General features: G+C 43.9%; 1 long non-coding RNA gene across 1 annotated transcript in view; it reads right to left on the bottom strand.

Annotated features, from left to right (window-relative positions):
* Window positions 1-64: 64 nt before the first annotated feature.
* LOC126082255 (uncharacterized) overlaps window positions 65-9,382 on the bottom strand; it is a 38,927-nt gene continuing 29,609 nt past the window's right edge. The window contains exon 3 of the long non-coding RNA XR_007518515.1: window positions 65-248. This is a non-coding gene — a long non-coding RNA (uncharacterized LOC126082255). The remainder of the gene's footprint in view (window positions 249-9,382) is intronic.

Raw genomic sequence — 9,382 nt, 5'->3', positions numbered from 1 at the left:
ATTTAAACATTGATATCAAAGACATTGAAAGTGAAGTCACTGTTCTCCACATGTATGGGGTGAAGCCAGGGGAGGATGCAGGGGCTGGCATTGAGGTCAGAAGCGCATTGTGTTCTGATTACCTCAGAGCTTTGTGAATGACCAGAACATTTCATCACGTTCTTCGTGCTAGTGCTGTTGCTGTTTCTTCTGGAGCAGTGACTGGTTAACATTAATTAGTAACTGTTTTCCCCTGGTGGTCTTTCAGCCTAAATTTGGCAAATTAGGAGAAGAACAGGTAGAGTTAGTGAGGACAAAATAATAACTTAATTCATTAATTTGTTATGTTTGAAATTTTGTCATGTGGATGATTATGAGGCCAGCAGGAGTTTAAGGGGAGCTCTGCCCTGGGGAGTCTGTTCAAGGCACCAGATCTGCCCAGTAGGAAAACAAGAGTAGAGAAAGAGGTTGGACGTAAAGCTGGAAAAGTAGGGGTGAGTCTGGATTAAGTGTGCAGAGAGTAGGGATGAGTTGTTCAGGACCAAGACCCGTAAGTGAGTCTGACTGAGTGTGCTGGTGCTGAATGTGTTGGGTAGGCCCGGGGAAATGCTGGGCTTCTGCACTCATTGAGACAACACCCTTCAGTATTTGAAAAGGGCCAGTACAACGCCAGGATCCCTGGGACTCCAGCTAAGAGGGTGACAGGATAACTCAGACAGAATTTCATGGGTGCCTAGAAGACAACTGATGATTCTGAAATGGTTCTCTTGCAGCATATGAAGAAGTGGAGCCTGAGGGGACATGGTATCAATGCATGCACAAAGAGAAACCTCACAGGGTCTCTTGCATCAGCTTTTTTTGTCCTGGGTCCTCATCTGCTTTGTGGTCTTCTCTCTTTGATTAGCATGGCATTGTGGGAAGACACTCGATTGAGTGAGGAGTGGGTTCAAGCTCTAGTTTTAAGTGCGTGACCTTGAGCGAAGCTGTGACTCTCAGCTCTCTCACTGGTAAACTGGACAGCATAATCCCTGCCTGCAATTCAGAGCTGTTATTATGAGAAGCTATTGAGGGAATGATAAATACTATGAAGCAACACATCTCAAACTTTACTGTGTATGCAAACCACCTGAGGGTCTTGTTAAAATGGGAACTAATACAGTGGTCTGGGGTGGGGCCTGAGTTTCTGCATCTCTAACAAGCTCCCAGGTGGTCTTAATGCTCTGTTGGTTCCTGGGTCACACTTTGAGAAGCAAAGCTGTGTTACCTGGTGCTGCTATAACACAAACACCACAAGTGAGTGGCTTTAAAGAGCAGAAATGTATTTTCTCACTTTTCAGGAGGCTAGAAGTCCAACTTCAGGGTGTGGCTCTAGAGGGTGATCCTTCCTTGTCTATCAGCTTCTGGTAGCAGGCAGTCTTTGTAGATGTGTCTGTCTCCATCTTCTACTTTCCTCTTCTCCCTGTGTGTGTCTGTGTCTACTCTGGTCTTTTTATACCTCAGAAGTGATTAGATTTAGAACTCAACCTACTCGGATATAACCTAATTAACACTGCAAAGAGATCAAAACAGGATCATATTTACAGGTATAAGGGCCAGGATTAAAATACATTTGCGGGGGGCACAGTTCAATCCATAACATTCCACCCTTTGGTCCCCCAAAAACTCATGTCCTTCCCACATGGAAAACATACCTTATCACATCATCCCAAAATTCTTAACCCAGCGTCAGCTTTAAGTTAAAAATCTCATATTCTGAATCAGCTAAATCAAGTATGGGTATGTTCCATCCTGGGACAAAATTCTTTTCCATCTGTTGACCTGTGAAACCTAGAATATAGGTTATCTACTTCCAAAGTACAAAGGTGGAACAGACACAGGGTAGACATTTCCATTCCAAAAGAGAGAAACTGGAGGGAAGGGGTCATAGGTACCAAGGAAGTCTAAAACCCAGCAGGGCAAACCTCATTAGCTCTCTCCAGGCTTGGAAATAATCCTCTATTCTCCAGGCACATCTGGGCAGTGACCTCCAGACTCTGGGCATTGGCCACACTCTCCAGACTCTAGGTTGAGGTCTGTCAGCCCTGGGAGTCAGTGCCATCTTCTAGGCCCACTGGAATGGTAACCCCACCCCCTCAGCCCTGGGCCGCCAGTTCTCCTGGCCCACCAGGACAGCAGCCCATGTTCCTTCTGACAGTCCTGGTTTCCGAGCTACTCCCGGGATCATTTCTTTTCTTGAAGGACAACCCTGTTCTCTGCCTGTAGAATTCCAGGAAACAGCTCTCCTTAATTTCATCCTGTCACTTTTTCAGCCCAAGCTGACAAGCTTTCTTGTGATGGTTACTTAGACCATCAGTCACAAGCCTAATCTCTTCAGCAAAAGATTGTGTAGCGACACCCTTGGTATTAATTCTAGGACATGTGGTCTTAGTTTTTACAATAGAGTTTTTCAAATCTTAAGTTCTGCAGAGTTCACTTCTAAAGCTGTCTTTCCTCCCACCTTTCCTCCAATGTCTAATAACATGTTCATCTTTCCTTCTAAAGCTTCCTAGAAGCACATTTCTAGCAACATTCTGTTCATGACGATAGAAGCTTTCCCCACAGCTTGCAGTTCTTTCTCAGCGCTCATCAGAATCACCCTTAATGTCCATAATTCTACCAATAGTCTCTTCAAGGCAGTCGAGGCTTACCCTCAAGTGCATCAGAATTCCTCCAGCCTTTGCCCGTTAGCAATTCCAAAGCCCCTACCACAAGTGGTTTTAAAGAACAGAAATTTATTTTCTCACAGTTTTAGAGGCTGAAAGTTCAAATCAGGGTCTCAGCTGTGTGGATTCCTTCCGTATTGGTAACTGTTCTGGATTGAATTGTGTCTTCCCAAAATATGTGGAGTCCTGACCCCCATTCCACTGAGGAATAGAGTTTTCTTTGTTACGTTAATGAAGCCATACTACTGTAGGGTGTGTCCTGAATCCAATCACTTCTGAGTAATAAACAGAACCGCAAAGGTGCAGAGAAGCAAGCACAGAGGAAAGATACATGTCGCCTGGAGATCACCAAGGAATGCTGAGAAGAACGCTAGAGAAGCTGAGACAACGATTCCCCCCAGAGCTGACAGGGCCTTCCCCTAGAGCTGGTGCCCTGAATTTGAACTTCTAGCCTCCTAAACTGTGAGAAAATAAATTGCTAAAGCCACCCACTTGTGGTATTTCTGTCATAGCAGCACTAAGAAACTATAACAATAGTCCTCGGCATGCCTTGGCTTGTAGCAATCCTCATGTGGCACCTGTGTGTGCTTCTGTCTAATCTGCACTTTTTATAACTTAGAAGCGATTTGACTTAGAACTCACCCTAATTAACATTGCAGAGAGAACCCTATTTCCAAACAGGATCATATTTACAGGTATGTTGTTATTGTTGGGTGCTGTTGAGTTGATTCTGACTCACAGCAACCCCACACGACAGAGGAGAACTGCCCTATAGGGTTTTCTCAGCTGTAATCTTTACAGAAGCAAATAGCTAGGTCTTTCTCCTGCAGAGCCTCTGGGTAGGTTTGAACCACCAACCTTTCAGTTAGCAGGTTAGCTGTTGCATTACAAGGGCTTCTTTTTACAGGTATAGGGGCCAGGATTTTGGAGGGACACAATTCAATTCATAAGAGAGGCTATAAAGAACTGTACAAATCAAAAGTATTAATCTCTGTGGGATTTGGGTTTGAAGCTTCAACAGCCTTCCACAAGGTTCCTGTCTTATTAAACTAACTGAGACTGCATAATATTGCAAATAACGAGAGAGTGCAAGGAAGAATAAGACAAAGTCCTCTGCTATAAAGCTGGCTGTTCTTAATCTTGGGATGCACAGTAGGGTCACCTGGGGAGCTTTCAGTGCCCAGGCCACACCCCAGATCAATTAAACCAGAATCTCTGGGGCAGGGCCCAGGCAGGGCTTCAAACTGGTTCTTCCAGTTCAGTCATGGCAGACAGGACAGACCTGAATTTTTAAAATTGGGGTAATCCAGAACCATACCCAGAATGGGAGCAATTACAGGTGAAAGCCCTGCTAGAAACTTAATCTCCCTGTTAGAAAACAAGGGCAGCACAATTAGATGGTGCCCTGCTACCACCACCAGCTGCTCTGACAGGGATCACAGTAGAAAAATCCTGAGAGTATGGCCCCTGGACGCCCTTTTAACTCAGTATTGAGGTCACTCCTGAGGCTCACCCTTCGGCCAAAGATTAGACAGGCCCATAAAACAAACAGTAATACACGTAGCTCAACCACGTATACAAGACTAAATGGGCACACCAGCCCAGGAGCAAGGACGAGAAGGCAGGAGGGGACAGGAAGGCTGGACAAGTGGAAATGGGGAACCCAAGGTCAAGAGGGGAGAGTGTTGACATGTCGCAGGGTTGGCAATCAATGTTACAAAACAATATGTGTATTGTTTAATGAGAAGCACAATTAAAAAAATAAATAATTTCAGAAAAAAGGAAACATGGGCAGTGAGTGCATTGGATAGCAACCAAATCTTGTGTCCATCAGATTTTACAGAACCAGCGGTGCTCTGCTCAAAATGGCACCTGACTGTGCTGTTTTGAATGTGTGTCACTCTCGTCAGTCCTGGAATCCAGTCTCACGCATCAGGCTTTCTGAAATGGCTCACTACGCCTCTTCCAAGTCTCCCATTCTAGGGCATCAACCTGTAATTTTTCCCGTTCCAGATATGGTTCCAGATCACCCAAATTTTAAAAATTTGGGCCTGTCTGGTTTCGCTTTGTTGGCCATGACTGAACGGATCTGAACCCTGGACCCAGGCAGGCAACACTTTTTCTTAAGGTCCTGAGGTGATTCCAATATGCATTAACATCATAAAAAAAAAGAAGTAGGATTTACAGCACATAGGAAAATCATATCAGATGACAAAATGGTGGACAATGACACAATACTAGGAATCATGGACTAGCCAAGTTCACACTCATTTTGGGGGGACACAATTCAGTTCATGATAGAAATATAGATTGTAGAGGGTCAAAAGACAGGAAGGCCACCTCAGAGGCTATGACAGTAAATCCAGGCAAGAGATGATGGTGGTTAGCACCAGGTGGAAGTGGTGAGAGAAACTGTCAGATGCTGGATAGATTTGGAAGGCAGAGTTAATAGGATTTCCTGAAGGACTGCATATGGGATGTGAGAGGAAGAGCAGTCGAGGATGACTCCGAGATGTTTGGCTGGAACAACTGTAAGTGAATGTAGCAATCAAGAGGAGCAGAAACCCAGGTGTGGAAGCCAGGCTTTAAAGTGTGGCAACAGGTGCCCTGAATGAGCTGTAGGTATTAACTATCAACTCAGAAAAATCAAAACAATGCTAGGAAAAAACAAGCCTTAGAGTGATATATTCAATATGATACAATTTACACAGATTTTTAGACATGCAAAACAGTATTGTTTGGGGAGACTTCCGCATGTGGTGAGAGTGGAAGAGTGTGTAAATGGTATTGTATGGGGAGACTTCCGCACGTGGTGAAAGTGGAAGAACGTGTGTGGAACAATAAATAGTGTGCAGCCCCAGTTTAGTACTGTCTGGGAGCTTCAAGCTTTTAAAATCCCCTTCTAAGGCCATATCCGAGTCCAATTAAACCAGAATCTCTGGGGCTGGATACAGGCATCAGCATTTTTTTAAAGCTCCCCAGGGAATTCCAATATGTTGTTGTCAGGTGCCGTCGAGTCAGTTCTGACTCATAGTGACCCCACACACAACAGAACGAAACGCTGCCCGGTCCTGCACCATCCTTACAATCGTTGTTATGCTTGAGCTCATTGTTGCAGCCACTGTGTCAATCCACCTCATTGAGGGTCTTCCTCTTTTCCGGTGACCCTGTATTCTGCGCCAAGCATGATGTCCTTCTCCAGGGACTGATCCCTCCTGAAAACATGTCCAAAGTATGTAAGACACAGTCTCGCCATCCTTGCCTCTAAGGAGCATTCTGGCCGCACTTCTTCCAAGACAGATTTGTTCGCTCTTTTGGCAGTCTGTGGTATATTCAATATTCTTCGCCAACACCACAATTCAAAGGCGTCAGTTCTTCTTTGGTCTTCCTTATTCATTGTCCAGCTTTCACATGCATATGATGTGATTGAAAATACCATGGCTTGGGTCAGGCTCACCTTAGTCTTCAGGGTGACATCTTTGCTCTTCAACACTTTGAAGAGGTCCTTTGCAGCAGATTTGCCCAATACAATGTGTCTTTTGATTTTTTGACTGCTGCTTCCATGGCTGTTGATTGTGGATCCAAGTAAAATGAAATCCTTGACAATTCAATCTTTTCTCCATTTATCATCATATTGCTCATTGGTCCAGTTGTGAGGATCTTTGTTTTCTTTATGTTGAGGTGTAATCCATACTGAAGGCTGTGGTCGTTGATCATCATTAGTTAGTGCTTCAAGTCCTCTTCACTTTCAGCAAGCAAGGTTGTGTCATCTGCATAACACAGGTTGTTAATGAGGCTTCCTCCAATCCTGATGCCCCATTCTTCTTCATATAGTCCAGCTTCTAGTATTATTTGCTGAGCATACACATTGAATAGGTGTGGTGAAAGAATAAAACCCCGACACACACCTTTCCTGACTTTAAACCAATCAGTAGCCCCTTGTTCTGTCTGAACAACTGCCTCTTGATCTATGTAAAGGTTCCTCATGAGCACAATTAAGTGTTCTGGAATTCCCATTCTTCGCAGCGTTATCCATAGTTTGTTATGATCCACACAGTCGAATGCCTTTGCATAGTCAATAACACACAGGTAAACATCCTCCTGGTATTCTCTGCTTCCAGCCAGGATCCATCTGACATCAGCAATGATATCCCTGGTTCCACGTCCTCTTCTGAAACCGGCCTGAATTTCTGGCAGCTCCCTGTCAATATACTGCTGCAGCCGTTTTTGAATGATATTCAGAAAATTTTGCTTGCGTTTGATATTAATGATATTGTTCTATAATTTCCACATTCTGTTGGATCATCTTTCTTGGGAATAGGCATAAATATGGATTTCTTCCAGTCAGTTGGCCAGGAAGCTGTCTTCCATATTTCTTGGTATAGACGAATGAGCACCTCCAGCACTCTTATCTGTTTGTTGAAACATCTCAATTGATATCCTATCAATTCCTGGAGCCTTGTTTTTCACCAATGCCTTCAGAGCAGCCTGGACTTCTTCCTTCAGTACCATCAGTTCCTGATCATATGCCAGCTCTTGAAATGGTTCAATATTGACTAATTCTTTTTGGTATAATGACTGTGTATTCCTTCCATCTTCTTTTGATGCTTCCTGCATCGTTAATATTTTCTCAATATGTAGGCCATGTCAAAAACCACTACCTTAAATTGAGAAACATTTGTGAAATCTTTAAGAGGCAGAAGCCTGGGTCAGAGTGTCTGCTTCGAGTGAGGCAAAAGACACACATGCCCTCATGTCTACGCTATTCATCTGGGACCCATGAACTGATCACCTCCGCCAAGAGGCAGGTGAGCCTAGACTCCAGTCTTCCAGTATCATCTTCCCCTAAAAGGAAGTCCTGGGGGGGGAAATGATGGATTGCAGGCTTGGGGCAGAAGATGTACAAGGTGAGTCTGGAGCATCTTGTATACCAGATATCAAGCAAGCTTTCAGATTATCATGACATTTTAAGGACATACCTCAGAGAGGCTCTCATCTGACAAAGACCTGATGATCTGAGCATCAGTAATCGTAATTGCAATGGTTTAAAACACATCAGACATTTTTAGATGTATGAACTCATAACGATTCTTTAAAAAAGAAAAATCTTTGGATGATGCTAAGAAAACAACTCAGTTTGAAAGCTTATAAATAAAAAGAAATAAATAAGCGTTTATCCTGCCTTTGTAACTTCAGGGTAACCAAAGAGCTGATGAAAGGACTCTCTCCTACTTGTGGCGCCCCGTGTGTCAGAGTAGAACTGTGCTCCACAGGGTTTTCAATGACTGATTTTTCAGAAGTAGATTACCAGGCTTTTCTTCTGAAGTACCCCTGGGTGGGCCTTACAGTTAGCAACTGAGTGGGTTAGCAATTTGCATCGCCCAGGACTTTCTCATTATAGAAGTACTCATGCGGGCCCAGGAGCCCAGGATAATTAAGTAGTCTGGGGCAGCCACTGTTAGAGGCCAAGTCCTTGCCAGGTCCTGACTTAGAAATGCCTCTCTGGGCCTGTCCATGGAGCTGTTTCCTCCAGAGCTGGACTCCCAGGAGATGATGCCTCTAACTGGAGTCTCTTCATCCAGCAAGATGTGCTGGTCTCACTCCCTACTTCAAATACTGCCCCCCCACCCCCCCTCCCATCCCATCCCAGATAGAATCAGTTACAATTTTGATCAGAGTCCTGGGGCTATGACATTACAGGACCCAGAGCTAATCAGGAGCAGCTTTTTGGTAGAGAAAAAAGAGCCCTGAACTAAGCATCCAGATCTGGACCTCCAATTTGCCATGAAACCTTGGGCCAGTCCTTCCCTCTCTGGGGCCATTTCTCTTTCATCTGTACATGGGGTGTTCTAGATTTGGTGGCCACATGCCCTACAGTTCCTACATCAGGGCCAAATGTGGTGCCCAGATTCACATCTGTGCTATTGTCACTGAACCCATTCTCCTTTGCATCGATGGACTAGACATTCCTGGAAAACAGGGAAATGTTGGTCTTGTTGATCCTGGTTTCCCCAGCATCCAGCAGAGAGGCTGGCCCTCAATAAATAATTCCTCTTGGATGGTAAAAACAACCGTAAACAAAGTCAGACAACCAAAAGTAACTGAGAAAAAACATTGGCAACTCGTACCACAAAGATCTGGTTTTCCTAATCTATAGTGAGCTCCTACAAATCAATGTTGTTGTTGCTGTGTGCCATCAAGTTGATTCCAACTCACATCACCCTATATAGGAGAGGCTGAAGAATCCTGATCAAAATGAGCATAATGCAGAATAGAATTTCAAATTCTCATGGAATCCATACTTTCTAGAACCCTAGAGGCTGGATGAACCCCTGAAACCATTACCCCGAGATAGTCTTTAAACCTTACACCAAAAATATCCCCTGAAGTCTTCTTAACATCAAACAATAGTTTAACTTAAAAAAAGACAGTTAACTAGTAAAAAAAAAAAAAAAAAAAGCCTTAAGCATTGTGCTCTTTTAAGAATTATCACTATGGGATGGAATTGACAATAGTAACTGGAAAGATTAGATAGAAAACTTAGGGGGCAGTGAGTTTATGTTAGTGGAGGAAGAACAACTCAGAAAAGGAGGGTGAGGAATGGCTGCACAGCTTGAAGAATGTCATCTAGTCACTGAATTGTACATGTAGAAACTGCTGGATTGCTGTATGTTCTTCTGCGTATATTCTCAACAATAACA

The sequence above is a fragment of the Elephas maximus genome, chromosome 8, assembly GCF_024166365.1.
Source record: "Elephas maximus indicus isolate mEleMax1 chromosome 8, mEleMax1 primary haplotype, whole genome shotgun sequence".
NCBI classification, from domain to species: Eukaryota; Metazoa; Chordata; class Mammalia; order Proboscidea; family Elephantidae; genus Elephas; species Elephas maximus.
Note: the sequence above shows the minus strand (reverse complement) of the source record. Positions and strands in the feature narration are given on the sequence as shown.